The sequence below is a fragment of the Microcaecilia unicolor genome, chromosome 13 (assembly GCF_901765095.1).
Source record: "Microcaecilia unicolor chromosome 13, aMicUni1.1, whole genome shotgun sequence".
NCBI classification, from domain to species: Eukaryota; Metazoa; Chordata; class Amphibia; order Gymnophiona; family Siphonopidae; genus Microcaecilia; species Microcaecilia unicolor.
The window spans coordinates 27,995,028-28,013,279 of record NC_044043.1 but is presented as its reverse complement, the minus strand read 5'-3'; positions in this window follow the sequence as shown (position 1 = coordinate 28,013,279).

Sequence of the window (18,252 nt, the reverse complement as noted above, 5' to 3'; positions counted from 1 at the left end):
GAAGCTCCTGTGACCTGTCATCCCACTCTCAGGGCACACAACATTTTGTTGGACTCTCCACCCCCCCCCAGGCCAAACACGCTAGCTTGCGGGAACCTTTGTCACTTTCTGCAGCCCACAGACCATCTCACGCAACCAAGTCTTTCAGCAAAAGACCCTGCAAAACATCTGCAGCTGTGGGTGGCCCTAGAAACACAGTTGCAGCATTCCCTTAATATTTTGGTTAATGTGCGTTGTACCTACTTTTTCTACGAGCTCCAGGATCAGGCAGTGCCGTGGGTACGCAGCTGTCCTTGTGATGAGCCAGGTCTTTGTTCAACACATACTTATTGCAGGTGGCACAGGCCTGTGTCCGGTTCCCGCAGCTGTCGATGTGGGACTGCAGCTTGCAGAAGGCCAGGCCCAGCTCACAGAATTCACAGATCACCAAACGGTTGCTGCATTCCTCAGTCTATACAGGGAAAGAGTTAATACAGGAAAGCATTTCATTCATGTTAACTGAAGAGGCTCATACAGAATACTAGGCCCCTTGTAGGAAGTTTAGGTCAAAACATCCCGAGTGCAGCGGAAATTTTTTACTCAGGTCAATATTCAGTCGATGGTGATGAATGTTTTTTAAAACACTCACTTGCGCCAGCCAACTTAGATCTGGATATTTAACGCCAGGCCATGTCTAGGGACCGGCATTGACTATTTGGGTGAGTGGTGATGCCCAGAATTTATACAGGTAAAGCCATATGAGGAAGTGCCCAAGCAAACCTTAGTTCCCCTTAAAGCACATGCTCTCCAAGACACCGTAACAGAGTAGTAGGGCACAGCCAAGATCAGGAAACATAACAGTTCTAAGTAAGGCCCCGGAAATAGTTGGAGGAAGACTCCAAGACACTCAGTAGTAACTAAGGGACTGCTAAGAAGTTTGGGCATTACAGGGACTAGGCCTCTGATGGGTTTGCATTAGAATAATCTTTATGTTAAACCTGAACTGCCTATATATAGCAGAACAGCAAAGATGACTCAAAAATCAGTAGACGGTTCCAGATGATTAAAACTGTTTATTAAAGGGTAAACAAGACTCGATACACCTGCATCAGGAGTCTCTTGTACTGAAGAAAATCATCCACTTGAAATATTTGTCGTCATCGTTAATGAGTAAGAACAAGTAATGCATTCCATGCGTCAAAGTATGACCAAAAGGCTTTTGCAAACAGTAAAAACCTTGAGACTAGGCTCGTAGTTTGAAACCGGGGCTGAGAACCAACTGAGTTCTCATGGCTCAAAAACAGGTCTAGTTTCCAGGATGTCCATAATGTATACTCCTTGGTTGTATCGCCATAGGATCAGTTAATTTGCCTTTCTTTTTTTTTTGTTACCTTGGAAATCTGATCTGCTTACAGACCTCAGAAACTGGAGTTCAGAAGCCCAGCCATACCAATATTGAAATAATTGTCATACCTCGTGGGTTTCCATCAGATATTGCTGGATTCCTTGGTTGCACAATTTACATGTAACCTGTTGCACAAAGAACAATCAGCTGGTTACATACTTGCATGCTAAGAGAAATATGTTTTGTGGGAGGAGCATGTATAAAGATGTGTGCTACATGTGCTATCTACCCTCACATTGCACACGCTCGATTTTAACGAAATTGAGCAAACTCGAAGGGTCGCGCATGCTCAGTTTCACTAAACCCGAACATGCACGTGACAAGAGGGAAGCAAGGCAGGCAATGTAAAGGAGAGCAGCGCTGGAGAAACGCTTCAGCTGGCGGGGGTTATGACCCCCTTCAGCCAAACCACCCTGGATCCATTTTGGGGCGAGCAGAGTCAGCTGATATTCAGCACTTAAGCGGCCAGGGTTGGCCAAATAAAAGAGTGTCCTATCTTTATGCAGTAACCCATGGCTGCTTAAGTGATAAATATCAACTTAAGTGGCTATCAGGCTTATTTTTGAAAGAGAAGGACGCCCATCTTTCGACACAAATCAGAAGATGGGCATCCTTCTCACAGGGTTGCCCAAATCAAAAGCTGATTTTGGGCATCCCAACTGCTTTCTGTCACGGGGACGACCAAAGTTCCCAGGGGCGTGATGGAGGCGTAGCGAAGGGGGACTTGGGTGTGCCTAACACATGGGCGTCCTCAACCCATAATGGAAAAAAAAGGGCGTCCCTGACGAGCATTTGGACAACTTTAGCTGGTCCAGTTTTTCTTACGACCAAGGCACAAAAAGGTGCCCGAACTGACCAGATGACCACCAAAGAGAATCGGGGATGACCTCCCCTTACTCCCCCAGTGGTCACCAACCCCCTCCCACTCTCAAAAAAACAACTTCAAAAATATTTTGTGCCAGCCTCAAATGTGATACTCAGGTCTATCGCAGCAGTATGCAGGTCCCTGGAGGAATTTTAGTGGGTGCAGTGCACTTCAGGCAGGTGGACCCAGGCCCATCCCCCCACCTGTTACGTTTCTGGTGCTAAATGTAAGCCCTCCAAAACCCACCAGACACCCACTGTACCCACATCTAGGTGCCCCCCCCCCTTCACCCGTAAGGGCTATGGTAGTGGTGTACAGTTGTGGGTAGTGGGTTTGGGGGGGAAGGGGGATTGGGGTGCTCAGCACACAAGGTAAAGGAGCTATGTACCTGGGAGCTTTTTATGAAGTCCACTGCAGTGCCCCCAGGGTGCCCGGCTGGTGTCCTGGCATATCAGGGGGACCAGTGCACTACGAATGCTGGCTCCTCCCATGACCAAAGGGCTTGCATTTGGTCGTTTCTGAGAAGGGCGTCCTTAGTTTCCGTTATCGCCGAAAATCAGAAACGACCAAGTCTAAGGACGATCATCTCTAGGACTGACCTAAATGTCAAGATTTGGGCGTCCCCGACCGTATTATCAAAACGAAAGATGGACGCCCATCTTGTTTCGATAATACAGGTTTCCCCTCCCTTTCACTGGGACGTCCTGCGAGGACGTCCTCAGGAAAACTTGGGGGTCCCTTTCGATTATGCCCCTCCACGTGTTAGCCATCTTAAAAATAAAAGGATGTTCAAAGCCGAAGCCCGGACAAGGCCCGACTTTGAATATCTGAGAATAACACTTGGTGGTGAGCAAAGCGCTCATTGCTGACAGCTGAATATTGACCCCTAAATTTATAAGGATAACTATATGGATAGTGCAGTGAATATTATGGCTGTCCATTCATTGGACAGAATGCGCACACTTCACCCTTGCTCTATCCCGACACTATGTTGTGATGGTCTTTAAAGATGTTAGTGGTGCTATCTATATAGCCACCCACTGACTTCGCGGTGTGGTCTCACATGCTACCCGGGCGGTGGGCATGTTTTTGGCACACGTCAAATTCAGAATTACCGACCGGGGCATGCAGAAGTCAGGCAGAATGCCGATTTGGCGCATGCTGGGTGCATGTAGACTCTTACATGCCGGGGGGTCACGTGATGCCTGCTTCCTAGGAGGACGTGGATCTGAGCAGCTCCCCTGGCACCTGCTAAAAACTGCTAAAAAACACACAGATCCGGTCGGGATAAACGCTGATACCTACTCACCAAGGTGCAGAGAGTACCCCTAGACGCATTTGAGAACGCCGGGTGACTGAGGTATGCCCACAAAAGGGCAACGAACAACAAAGACAACGCGGACCCTGAATCAAGCCAAGATGGCGACGCCGCAAAAGGCCCCGAGCACAGACCCAGTTTCGCTCCCGCCCCCGACGCTAGTGCAGAACGCGGAATGGGTGCAGGAAATCACAAGATCAGTATCGGCGGCACTAGCCGACAGACTGAATAAATTGCAATCAGCAGTGGAGGAAATCCACGAAAAATTTGACGCCCATACTCAACGAATCCAAGAGATGGAGCAGCGCATAACAACAGGCGAGGAGGAAGCGAGGGCCACGGCGAACCTGGTTGTCGCGTTGCAGAAAGAGGCGGGAGAACTGAGAGAGAGGATTGAGGAGCAGGAGAATCGTAGTCGCCGGAATAATATCCGCGTGATCGGCTTACCTGAGGCGGTAACGGGCACTGAGCTTTACCAGTTTTTTGACTCCTGGTTGCCCCGAGCGCTGGGTTTGGAGGAAGATACAAGCGCCTTTTGCTGCGATAGAGCCCATCGGATGGGGGTCAAGGGAGACACTAACACCAGACCGCGCACTGCTATAGCCCATTATACCAACTGGCTTTCAAAAGAACGGATCATGAAAGCATTTCGAATGAAGGGAAGAGTGGATTATGAGAATCATCGACTGCTGTTGTTTAATGATTACTCTGCACGTGTAGCAGCGCAACGGAGAGCAATGGCGCCCACGTGCTCTGAACTGCATAAGAAGGGAGTGAGATTCGCGCTCATGTACCCTGCTAAACTACGCATATGGCAAGGTGGACAAACAATCCTTGTGCAGGAGGTGGGGGAAGCTCAAGAGTTTCTGCGCAAGATGACCGCGGCAGCAAAAGAGGGGTGAGAAAGCCAGAGCAATGAGAGCTAGAAAGATTTCTGCAAGAAACGATGTGACACATTGATAATCCTGAGGCACCATAGGGATAAAGAACTTGAACTCTTGCTGTTGATAGGTTTGTTTGTTAATGTTGTTGGGTTGAGTTCCTAATTATAGATTTAACTGGGGAGAAGTTGGGGGACAGAAAGGGTTGTTATCTGATTGGGGGTGCCCTTATGTTCCTGGAAGTTCAGAATTGGGAATGTAACATTATCACAGGTGGGAGGGGGTCTGAGTAATTAAGGTTCAAGACGGGTAGGGGAGGGGGAGCTGCTGAGAAGATTCTAGGAAGGTGAAGGATGAAGAAGAAGAGGAAGGGGGGGGAAGAGGAGGGAGGGGAGGGATGGGAGGGCAGGGGACAGAGGGTGGGAGGGGAAGGGAAGGGGAGTGGGCGAGGGGGTGTATGCATGTGGTGGATGTATGGGTATGCATGAGAAGGGCACGGGGGAGGGGGGAGTAAAGATAGCACACATAAAGCGTATCCTACAGACTAGGATACAGGAGGAAGAGAATGAAGATGGAGTAATGCAAGAGAATCAGAGAGTGGGAACCTGCCGGTCCAGCTGGGAGACTGGCGGGATTGATGCTAGTATGGCCTTGGAGAGTGCCCTTAAGTGGGATGATGATGGCTAATTTGAAAGTGGTCACGCTTAATGTGGACGGGTTGCATTCCCCGGTTAAGAGAACCAAGGTACTTTCATGGCTGAAAAAAGAGAGAACAGATATAGCATTCATTCAGGAAACCCATTTAACTGCAAAAGAACATCAAAAACTTAGAAGGGGATGGGTGGGGGAAGTAGAATATGCCTCCTATAATTCCAGGCAGCGAGGGGTGGCTATTTTAATACACAAACAATTGCCTTTCACCACCCACAAAGTGATATCGGACAAGGAGGGGCGATATGTGTTAGTTCTGGGTGAACTATGGGGCCAGAGTTTCTTACTGTGCAATGTTTATGGGCCCAATGTGTATTCCCAAAGATTCTATGCAGACTTAGTGGCTGGGGTGGCGCCTTTTCCAGATTGCCACATAGTGATGGGGGGAGACTTTAATTTTGTGGCTGACCAGACAGTAGACTGCAAGCCCCGGAGGTTGAGAGGGGGGAATTGGGACAGCAAGGGGATCAATTTCTTAACATCTGAATTGGGGCTAGTGGATCTATGGCGGCTTTTGCACCCACACGACAGTGAATTCACCTTTTATTCTCACCCCCATAATACATATTCCCGGATTGATTACCTCCTTACCACTCCTTCGTTGCTTTCCCGGTCTTCTCATGTCCGCATAGTGGAATGCGCACTCAGCGATCACTCGGCGGTCACTATGACGGTATCTTTTACAGAGGGGACGGGGGAGCGAGTGTGGAGGTTTCCTTCTTCACTATACCATGACAGGGAATTTCGGGAATACTTAAGAGACAAATGGTTAGAATATCAAGCGTACAACCTAACGGGGGACGTTGATGCAGGCACATACTGGGAGGCCTCAAAGGCAGTGATGAGGGGTCATATAATAGCATACACGGCAGGGAGGAAAAAGAGGAGAGAGGCAGATCTGCTGCGGCTGTCCAATGAGTTTCACAAATTAAGACGGGCACATACGAGTACCATGAACGCCTCAGACCGGGCTCGAATGGCAGAGGTCAGACGCCAGATAGATAACATCCTGACACAAAGAGCACAGAGGGACATATACTTACAACGTTTTAAGCTATTCAAGTGGGGAAATAAGGCGGGGAAATTGTTAGCCAACCTGGTACGACCATATCGCAAGCGGCAAATCATTACCACTGTCAGAGATGACGCTGGTAGAGAGTACACTAAAGAGCAGCACATCACACAACAATTTGTGAATTACTACAGCTCCTTGTACGGGGCTCGAGACTTCGACCATGAGGCTTGTGAGGGTTTTTTTTCGAGATATTCACCTTCCTACGCTTACGCCCGAGCAACTGCAGACCTTAAATGGCCCCATTGCAGAGCAGGAGATCCGACAAGCTATCAAATCTTTACAACTAACTAAGACGCCAGGGCCGGATGGCTATGGCCCAGAGTACTACCGAATGATCGCAGACCTGGTAGCAGGCCCTATGGGAGCGTGGTTTAATGGGATAGCGGAAAAGGGGCTACCTATACAATATAATATGGCACACATAGTATTAATACCAAAGACGGGCAAGGATGTGACCCAGGTGGGCTCATACCGCCCCATATCGCTACTTAACCAAGACATAAAACTTTTGGCAGCTATATTGGCTAAACGCATGAATGGGATAGTCCCCTGTTTGGTACACGAGGATCAGGTAGGTTTTGTCCCAGGACGCTATGCCTCTATGAACATTATGAGGGCTCTTTTAGCTGTCCATGAGTGCAAAGGTAAGGGAGGGCAGGCAGTAATTGCGGGGTTAGATATGGAAAAAGCGTTTGACAGTATCTCGTGGCAATACCTATTCTGGACCTTAAACCGGTTTGGTATTATAGGGCCGTACATTTCCTGGATTAGAGCGCTTTACACTGCCCCAATGGCCAGGCTGATGATTAATGGTACACTAACAGAGAGCTTCTCTTTACAGAGGGGAACTCGACAGGGTTGCCCAATGTCGCCGCTCCTTTTTCTGTTAGCCATAGAGCCGCTAGCCATAAAAATTAGGGACAGTAACCACATACAGGGGATACGGGTGGGCACACAAGAATTTAGAGTAAATCTATTCGCGGATGATATATTACTCTATATGGCAAATGGGACCAGAGATCTACCTGGGGTTCTTACATTAGTGGGGGAATTTGGGAAGTTATCGGGTCTGCAAGTAAATCGCGCCAAATCGGAAATACTCCCGCTATCGGGAAGCCCCGAGGCTTCTGGTCTGCCGGGATTACCAATACCGTATGCTAGGGGAGCAATGCGTTACCTGGGAATTTACCTCAGTGTCAATGCATTAATCTTTTATAAAAAAAATGTAGTTGATCCCTTGGAAAATATAAGGAAGCTTTGTGATCGATGGAAGCACTTGCCGCTTTCTCTAATGGGCAGGATAGCTTTAGTCAAAATGGTCCTTCTGCCAAAAATATTATATCCCCTACAAGTGGCGCCGATTTGGATATTGAGGAAAGATGAACGGTTGTATCGATCTATTATCCGCTCTTTTATTTGGCGGGGAAAGGGGGCTCGAATAGGACATCAAAAGTTATCCCTCAGTAGGAATATGGGGGGATTGGCGCTACCCGAGCTACGTTGGTACAATATAGCAGCACTTATGCGACTCATTTTTGAAGGCATGACGGGCCAATATAAGTTTATGCCGGGCAAGGGGTTGGAAGGCTGGTGTGCACCATGGTCTTTTACAAACTTAATACACATGAAACCCAGTACTGTATATGACACAGCAGGGAGACTGGCATTTTTGCACCCCTTCCGGAGGGCGTGGAAGTGGTGGAGAGAGCACCAGAATCGGGCACCGGAGGTCTCTCCCTTTTTAGGAATGGTGGGCAACGCGGACTTTCCTGCAGGAATACGACACTCTGTGTTTGATAAATGGAGGGATCAGGGCTGTGTGATGCTGGGTCACCTTATGGAACAGGGGCAGGAACATCTACAATCTTTTGCTCAACTGAAAGACAGGTGGGACATTCCCAATCACCACTTCCTACAGTACCTTCAGGTGCGCCACTATTTTTCCTCTCTAGTAGGGGCATATGGGGATAAGTGGCAATGGGGGCCCCTAGATAAGATCCTGCTACGAACACCATTCAAGGTAAACAGCCTCTCCACATGGTACAAAATCTTATTAATGAATGGGCCCGTAGGGGGGCTGGAGAGAGTGACAGATCAGTGGAACAAAGAGTTAAATATGAACTACACCACAAAACAATTCAGTAAGTTCTTCCACACTATTTATGACATGGTAAAGGTAGCAGATTTGCAGGAAACGCAATACAAGATACTGCAAAGGGCATATATTACGAAGGCTAGGGGAGTGGCCATGGGGCTATGGGAGGAAGGCCAATGTACTAAATGTAAGCAGGGTTGGGGGAGTCTCATACACTCTTTTCTAGAATGCCCGTCTCTCTCGGTGTGGAATCGGGCATTTCAGGTACTCAGAGAAGTAACAAAAAGGCAGATTGAATGGGACTATGCATCTTTGTTATTGGGGGATCAAACCATATTCATAGCCCAGGGCCTCTCCAAATCATGCAGGAAATTCATATATATCTCTCTCCTATTGATAAAGAAAACGATATTACAATTCTGGACCTCCACGGAGAGTGCTCCGGTGGAGGTATGGTATGCTAAAATGAGAGCATTTGGGGAGAATGAGTGCCGCATTTACTCTAATGCCTCAAAGCTTGCTACTATACAATATCACAGCATGTGGACGGACTGCTTAAGAGTGTTATCTCTACAAGGGGATGTAGAGGAAGGGGAGGGTGAGAGGGGGTGAATGGGGTATGAATGTTGGGTAATGGATTGGGATAGGATGGTGAGAGTGGAGGATGATTCTGAGGGAGTAGGATAGGACAAGGGGGGGGGGGGGGGGGGGGGGGGGGGGGGAAATGGAAAATACAGTGTGGGGTGTGGACCCGGCGGGTAAACATTGTTTAATTGATATGGAAGGTTCAGCTTGCGATTTCTGTGTCTTTAAGTAAAATTGTAATCTGTAAGTTTAAAGTGCCTGCGAGCACACATTGATGCACTGTGTTTATAAAAATAAAATAAAAAAAAAATAAATAAAAAAAAGACTCTTACATGCCTTTGTAAAAGGGCCCCTTTGTGTCATCAGCAAATGTAATTACCTCACCAATAATTAAATTTGCTGATAACACAAAGAGGGGCATTTTCGAATGGGGACGCCCATCTCTAAGGGCGCCTATCTCTAAGGACGTCCCGGCGAAGGGGCGGGGAAACTCGTATTTTCGAAACAAGATGGGCGTCCATCTTTCATTTTGATAATACAGTCGGGGACGCCCAAATCTTGACATTTAGGTCGACCTCAGAGATGGTCGTCCCCGATTTTCGGCGACAATGGAAATCGAGGACTCCTATCTCAAAAACTACCAAATCCAAGGCATTTGGTCATGAGAGGGGCCAGCATTCTTACTGCACTGGTCCCCCTCACGTGCCAGGGTACCAACTGGGCACCCTAGGAGGCACTGCAGTTGACTTCACAAATTGCTCTCAGGTACATAGCTCCTTTACCTTGTTTGCTGAGCCCCCAACCCCCCCCCCCCAAAACCCACTTCCCACAACTGTACACCACTACCGTACCCCTAAGGGGTGAAGGGGGGCACCTACATGTGGGTACATTGGGTTTCGGGTGGGATTTGAAGGGCTCACATTTACCACCACAGGTGTAACAGGTGGGGGAGGGAATGGGCCTGGGTCCGCCTGCCTGAAGTGCACTGCACCCACTAAAAACTGCTCCAGGGACCTGCATACTGCTGGTATGACATTTGAGGCTGGCAAAAAATGTTGTTAAATTTTTTTTGGAGGGTGGGAGGGGGTTGGTGACCACTGGGGGAGAAAGGGGAGGTCATCCCCGATTCCCTCTGGTGGTCATCTGGTCAGTTTGGGCACCTTTTCGAGGCTTGGTCGTGAAAAAAAAATGGACCAAGTAAAGTCAGCCAAATGCTAGGCAGGGACGCCCTTTTTTTCCCATTATGGGTCGAGGATGCCCATGTTTTAGGCACACCCAAGTCCCGCCTTTGCTACGCCTCCGACACGCCCCCATGAACTTTGGTCGTCCCTGCGACGGAAAGCAGTTGAGGGCGCCCAAAATCGGTTTTCGATTATGCCGATTTGGGCGACCCTGAGAGAAGGACGCCCATCTCCCAATTTGTGCTGGAAGATGGGCGCCCTTCTCTTTCGAAGATTCCCCTGAAAGCTACTCAGTTATTCACTGTTCTGTAACACTGCGTGCATCTTTTGTGAATGCCCCTGACCAGCCTGTGCTCCTCCCATGGCCACGCCCCCTTTGAGTTGCATGCATGTGATCCAATTTAGGCACCCATTGTTACAGAATAGGGCGCTGCCAGATTGGCAGCCAAATCATCATTTTTTAAATTTATCAATATTTCAAAATTAATCAAGCAAAAAGAATAGCTGTACAGAAAAGTATGATACAACAATACACATATTTCAATAAGACAAATAAAAAGAAAAAGAAAAAAAAATCATCTGTTAATCATACTCAAGTCCACAATTAAGATCCAAGATTTCAAATTATGGAAAATTCTAAGTTAAGGAAGATAAGAAAGGAAATGTTTAACCTAACATGTTACAGAATTCCTATTCAAAAATAGAGTCACCCCCAGTGATCCGTTTACATGACAAAAAGAAAAAGATGAGAGAGTTCATAAAAAACATATTTAACCGATTGGTATCTGATTACATATTTACAAGGATAACGTAGGAAAAAAGTAGCCCCCAAATGAAGAACACCTGGTTTCATTAATAAAAACTGCTGATGTCTTTTCTGAGTATCTCTAGAAACATCCGGGAAGATTTGAATCTTCAATCTCAATAGCACCCAAATCATAATTTGTGTGAATTACATGCTTGCTTAATCATTTGAGCCCATTAAGTAATTAGTTTGGGTGCCAGTCTGGGATCCACACCCAATTTTGGGTGACCTTTACAGAACCCAGGAGTTGGTGTATATCCAAACACCAAAATGTAGAAGGAAGGCACATAATTTACAGTATTCTGTAAGTTACATGTGTAAGTGGGAACCTCATCCATGCTCTGCTCCTGATGACCCTCCTTGCAAATACACACTATACAGGTTAAGCAGTTATTTGCAGGATACCTGCCTAAAAATACTTGGCGTCACAACTGACCGCAACCGTACCCTTGAGAGCCAAGTAATAAAGAAAATGTTCTATTCAATGTGGAAACTTAAACGAATAAAACCTTTCTTCCCGAGGAAATCTTTCGAAACCTAATACAATCAATGGTCCTAAGCCATGCAGATTACCGCAACGCAAAACAAAAAAACTCCAGACCGCCCAAAAAACAGCTGCCAGGCTGATATTTGGTAAATCACGCTTCGAAAGTGCTAAACCCCTCCGAGAAAAGCTGCACTGGCTCCCAATCAAAGAACGTATCATATTCAAAATCTGCTAAGGCGTAGTCCCAGGATACATGACAGACCTCATAGATCTACCAACCAGAAACAGAATCGGATCATCACGATCATACCTAAACTTACATTACCCAAATTGCAAAGGAGTTAAATACAAAAGAACTTACGCATCCAGCTTCTCTTACATAAGCGCACAACTACGGAATGGACTCCCAAAAGCTGTAAAAACAATCCATGACCATCTAAAGTTCAGAAAATCACCAAAAACCAACCTCTTCAAAGAGGCTTACCCCACCGATCCAACGTAAATCGCCACACCCACCAACACAGCACAACTAATGATCGTACAGGACAATATACAATCTTCATTCCCTTCTACCTTCACGGTGCCTGTCACACACCTACCTCACTCGACCACAATACAACCTTGTATTTGTTATCAACCGACTGGCGAACGCCTTTACGGTACTATGTAAGCTACATTGTGCCTGCAAATAGGTGGGAAAATGTGGGGTACAAATGTAATAATTAATTAAATAAATAAAAATAGAACTTACATGGGAATGTCTGCATATATGCGTGCAAATGCCAGTATTGTAAACATACCACATGAAACACGTTTAAATGTAAGCACAAAGCTGCTTCACACGTCTAAGGGGCTCAGCCTCGGAATAACTCAAGTTCTGTCCCCTTTTTTGATGGATAATTAAGCTACAGACCAATTTACGCATCCAAAATTATTAGTTCAAGTATCCAGATTTTTTTTATATACTGTCAATCCCATTGCCAACTTCATAAGTGCTTCTGAATGCTGAACTAGAGGACATGAGCTGAGGCTGCAGGGCATAACGTCAGGAAATTCTTTTTCGCGGAGAGGGTGGTCGATGCCTGGAATGCCCTCCCGAGGGAGGTGGTAGAGACAAAAACAGTGACAGAATTCAAAAAGGCATGGGATGAACACAGAGGAACTCTATTTAGAAAACAGATGGTAGAAAACTAAAATAAATTATAAAAAAACAACCACCCTTAAATGGCTGCAGGAGGTGGCTGTGTGAGTGACGCTTGGAGGGCTACTTCGGCAGTAAAGAACTAAGGACGGTGCAAGTCAGACTTTGTAGGTCTGTGTCTGTATATGGCAATCCGGTTTAGATTGTGAGTGGGTTAGGATGTAAGTAATAGGTTTAGAAGTGGAGCGGTAGTTTAATGGTTAAAGTAGTAGGCTTTGATCCTAGAGGCCTGGGTTTGATTCACACACTGCAACTGCTTGTGAAGTTGAATATCTCTTAACCTGTCATTGCCCCAGTTATAAAAAGGGGAGGGAGGGGAGCGGGATTGCAAGGGCAAAGGACAGCAGGGAGGAGTGGAGAGAAAAGAGGCAAGGGAGGGAAATGGGGTAAGAGGGAATAGGGGAAGCAGAAAGGAGGAGAGTAGAGAGAAGTACAGGATAGAAGAAGAGGAAAAAGATGGAGGGAGAAAAAAGGGAGGGATAGAAAAGGAAAAGTGAGGGGAGGAGAGAGGGGGAGGGAAGAGAGAAAAAAAAGAGAACAGAGAAAAGGGGGGAGGGGAGTGAAAGGAGGAAGAATCAAGACCACCATTTAGGGGAGGGGGTAAAGAGAAACAGAGAACTTGACCTGACCCCACTTCTCCAGGAGACCCCCCATAGTCCATGCATCTCTTGCCACCCTCCATCGCCTCCTCCCTAACCCCTTTAGCCACCGACACCCTCACCCTAATTCCCTAATCTCAACTCTCATGTTCTACATCCCTAACCCTCTTTGTACCTGGCGCAATGGCAGGTTAAGTGACTCACGCTATCCTGCAGTGAGAATCAAACCCAGGTCTCTGTGATCTAAGTCAACTTCTCCCTCTCCTGCTCCTTCCTCTCACTCCCTCCCCGCCTTCCCCCTCTGCTCCCTCCCTTATCTATACCTTCCCTTCCTTCTCCCTCCCTGCCTGTTTGCTTTCTAATTTCAGTCCAACGTTCCGGCTCCAATTTGTGTTATTCATCTGCTGCGAGCTGTACTCCGGTGGCGGCCCGTGGGCTCGCTTACCTGGCGTGTGACGGATGTGCGTCTTTGCTAATCGTTTCTATAGCGCTACTATATGCGGAACTGTATACGTTATATGCGGGTACTTTCTCTGTCCCTCACAATCTAAGCTGTTATACTTTGGGTATTGGAGGATTAAGTGATTTACCCGAGTGGGAATCAAACCCAGATTAGCGGTATCAAAGCCCACTGCGCTAACCGTTCAGCCAGCATCTCGGTGACCTGGGTTTGAATCCCACTCCAGCTTCTTGTGAGCTTGAGAAAGTCACCTACTGCTTAGAACGGTTGACTTTGATCCTAGACACCTGGGTTTGATTCCCACTGCAGCTCCTTCTGAATTTTACTAAGTCTCTTAACCTGCCAATGCCATGGGTACAAAAAGGAAAGGGAGGATAGGTGGGAGAGGGAAGTAGGGAGGAGGACAGGAAGGAAGACAAGGGTAGGTGAAAGAGGGATTGGAGAAAGAGGGTAAGGGGAGAAGATAAGGTAAACAGAGATGAACACGGGGGAAGGGAAAGGAGGCGAGAGCAGGAGATGAAGGGGGAAGGGATATGAAGGGAGGAAGAGGAGAGGGCTAGAGAAAGGTGTAAGGTAAGGCAGAGAGGAGGGGGAAGAGATGAAAGGGAAAGAGGATAGGAGCAGGGAAAGAAAGAGGTAAAAGAGGGAGATAGGATGATGGAGGGAGCGAGGAGGCAGAAGATAAAGGGGATGGGACAGAAGAGGGAGTGAGGGGAGGGAGAGAAAAGCAGAGAAAGGAAGAGGGTAGGAAAAGAGAGGGAGGGGGATGAGGGGTATAGAGCAGATGGATGAGGGGAAAGGGATTTGAAGAGAGGAAAAGGAGGGGGAAAGGAGGAAGGAAGGGGAGAGGGTAGAGAGAAGGGAAAGGGGAGGAAAGAGCAAGGGAAGGAGAGAGGAGGATAAAGAAAAAGGAGGGAGAGAAAGGGAGAGGGGAGGGGAAAAGGACAGAGATGGGTACATACGAGAGAGGAAGGGAGGGACAAAACAGACAAAGGGAGGACAGGAAGAGAGAAAAGGAAGAGAAAGGGGGAGGGGGGAAGAGGAGAGAGAGAAAGTGTAGGCAGTAGAGGAGCAGAGGAAGAGTAACAGGGAGGGAGATGAAGCGGAGAAGGAAGAAGAGAGAGGAGACAGGGAAAGATAAAGGCTGAGGGGAACGGGACAGTGAAAAGGACAGAAAGGAGTAAGGAGGGAAAAAAGCGAAACAAAGGAGGGGAAGAAGGGAGATGAGGGGGAGGGAAGGGATGAGGAGGGAAAGGGAGGAAAGAGTGGAAGGAGATGGAGGGGTAGGGCGGAGGGAAAATAACGGATAAGAGGGAGTAGAGGAGGGGATGAAGGGGTAAAGAGTGAGGGGAAGGGGGAGAGCAAGAAGAAATGAAGGACAGAGGAAGGAGGGGAGTGACAGAAGGGAGAAAAGAGCAGGAAGGATGAGGATGGCGAGGGAGAACAGACAAGGAAAAGAAGGGAGGAGGGAAGGGGTAAAGGAGGGAGTGCGAGAAAGGGGAGGAGGGAGAAGGGATGAGAGGGAGGAGGGGAGGAAAGTGAAAGAGATGGAGGGGAGGGAAGGAGAAATATGGGGAGGACAGAAAAAGAAGGGAGGAGGGGACGGAGTGAGGGACAGTGAGAAGAGAGAGAAAGGGAAGCAGGACAAGGGAGAGAAGTGGGAAAGAGGGAGGAGGAAAAGGGAAAAGGAAGGGAAGGGAGAAGGAAAAGAAGGTAGGGAGAAACAGGAAAAGAGAGAGGGACGTGAGGGGAAGGAGAGAAAAGGGTAAGGGAGGGATAGAACAGGGAAAGGATGGAGGCGAGAAGAGGGAGGAAGACGGTAGGGAGGAAGGCAAGAGAGGGAGGTGCGGAACAGACATAAAAAGGGAAGATAGAGAGGGAGGGCGAGGGAAGGGAAGCAGGCAAAGGAGAGGAAAGGGAAAGGAAGAGATTGGGGGAGGAGAAAAGAGAAGAGAGAAAAGGGTAATGTGGGAAGGGGAGAATAGAAAGGGGGAATAAGAAGTGGGAGAGGAACAAAACGGGAAAATAAAAAGGAGAAAGGGGGAAGGGAGAAGGAAAGGGAAGGGGGAAGATAGGGAAAGGGGACAAAGGGAGAGAGGAAGGGGTAAGGGAAGAAGGAAGGAAGACGCTTTCTGTATCCTACCTGTCTGTTACAGAGTATACATTTTGTCCGGTAGACTGTGAGCCCACTGGGACTGGAATTCATTTTAATAGAAGAGTTGGAATTCCAGCAGAAATATTGGGCCTAAGCCATGTCTTTAAGACGCTTTCTGTATCCTACCTCTCCGTTACATAGTATAGGGTAGAAGAGCTTGCAATCGGTTAAAACATAGCCGTAGGGATTTTTCTCAAAATGTGCCTTAAATTTGGTTTTAGCCAAAAATCCCATTACATTGTCACCTGAAATCAAAACTCACCCCCCCCCCCCCCCCATTCAACTGGAAGCAGATTGATGGCCGCTGCCCCAGGGTCGCTGTGAGAAGGAAAATACATTTTGAAAGAAGATCAGCAATGTGAGGGAAAGGGAGGAGGAGGAAATGGCCCTTGGTGGGGAGGATGGAAAGAGATGCCTGGACTGTGGGGTTCCCGGGAGCTGTGGGGCCCCTCCCCTAGCGCCGGCCTTTATTCTTACAGCGATATATAAAACAGAAAGCACCTTCAAATGCAACATTTGCATTAGTATGAGCTTCTCTAACGCTAACGCTCTGTTTGATCGCATTGCTGTGTCCTGAATATGGAAATGTGAGAAAAATTCTGAATTGTTTCTGAAAATAAAAGATACTTACTTTTTGCCCAGAAGCGATATAATGATGAAGATGATTCCGTTCGTCCTTGGACAAAACACAAAATAAAAAAACTTACTGTGATATTTAGCCGGCGGGAGGCGGTGTAGTTTGCTCGCTCCGGCGACGCTCGTCCCGGCGATTCGGGCCCGGGCTGTTTCCCGTGACCGGCGTTGAATATTCAGGTTTTATTGGCCAGTTCTTACTTAATCACTATCTGAATGAGCGCTGGCTGGATAAGGTACTAGTGGGTAAAGCTAGGACTGTTATCTAGGCAGCGCGATTTGCCCATTAAACTTGGCCGGCGCTTGAATATTAAGAGATAGCTGGCTTTATCGTGCGATATAGCTGTGTAGCTGCTATGCGCTAATGCTAATATTTAGTGTTAACGCACCTATCGCTACTGTTACTACCTTCACATTCCTCTTTTTTCCTCCCTCCCTACCCTCTCATCTTTCCCTCTCTGTTCTCCCTTCCTCCCCCCCCTTCCCTCTCCTCCCATTTTCCCCTCTGTCCCGTCCCCTTCCCCCTACTGTCTCCCCTTTCTCACTCCTCCTTTTCCCTCTCTTCTCCCTCCCCTCCCTACAGTCTCCCCCTCGTCGGCTCCACCTGAGCACCGCAGTTAAATAAGATAATACAGTAAGTTATTATTTCCTATTAGGGCTCTAACTTATCTTAATCTTGTGTTGCTCTCCAAACACACGTTTTGATGATCTGGGAACCCCCTCCCTCCCCTGTCTCTCCTTCCGTTCCATAATCCCCTTCTATTGCTTCTCCCTCCCATCATTCCCCCTCCTCTTACCCTTCCTTCCCCTCCCCCACCTCCCTCTTTTTCACCTCCTCTCCTCTCTTCTGCCTGTATCTCCGCAATCTGCGAGTTCAGTGTTTTATGACTTCTGCAAATATATAAATCCATTCCTAGAAATTTCCCATACAAATGCTGCCTCTGACTCATAACTTAATATTGTTTCATGTGGAATCGTTGCGTAATTATATTCAAAATACTAAGTGCAGCTCCGGGGAATTTAGGAAATATCTAACAGCGTATTTCCTTTCCTGGATCAAATTTCTCCCTATGGTCTGGCAACTATCTAGATATAGGTTTCTTAATAACTTACACGGCAGTAGGAAAATCCCATAAATGTGTAGGGGGCACATATAAAGGATTCCTAATTTTCATAAATCTAAAAATCCTAATGTAGCAAAACTTGATAAGGATCATCCTCCGTCCCCCTTTTTCTCTTCTCCCTCTCCTTCCTCTTTCTCCATATCCCTTCTCCTCCTTCCTTCACCCTTTCCCTCTCCTCTCACCCTTACCTCCCAATCCTTCCCCCTTCTATCCCCTCTCCCTTTCCTCTCCCCTTGTTATCCCTCCCTTGTGTGAGCTGTGCATGTTACCCTACACTAACCTGTGTATTAAGGACAGTTTGCTCAGTAAGCTGTGGAGTCTCAATCGCTGAAGGTTCAATGTTCTTATCCGGTACTATTAAAACGACACAACCACCTTATTTTATAGTATGTGAAAATAACATACGGAATATTACAGTACAGATTTATCAGAAAAATATCAATGTTTTGTAGTTATACACAGTGCGTGTTTAATCTGCATATTATATAATTCTCAGATAAGTGTGGTTCTACTTCATACACTGTGCATCTTATACAGAAAGTATTTATGGACCTCTACAACATTACAGGAATTCCTTTACCGTCTTTCTTAAAAACATGACAATTCCTTGCTTCTTTACTACCTCGATCGTAGATCTAACAACTACCGCTTCATATGGTTCTGGGGTAATGCGTGAATGTGGATAATAATCTT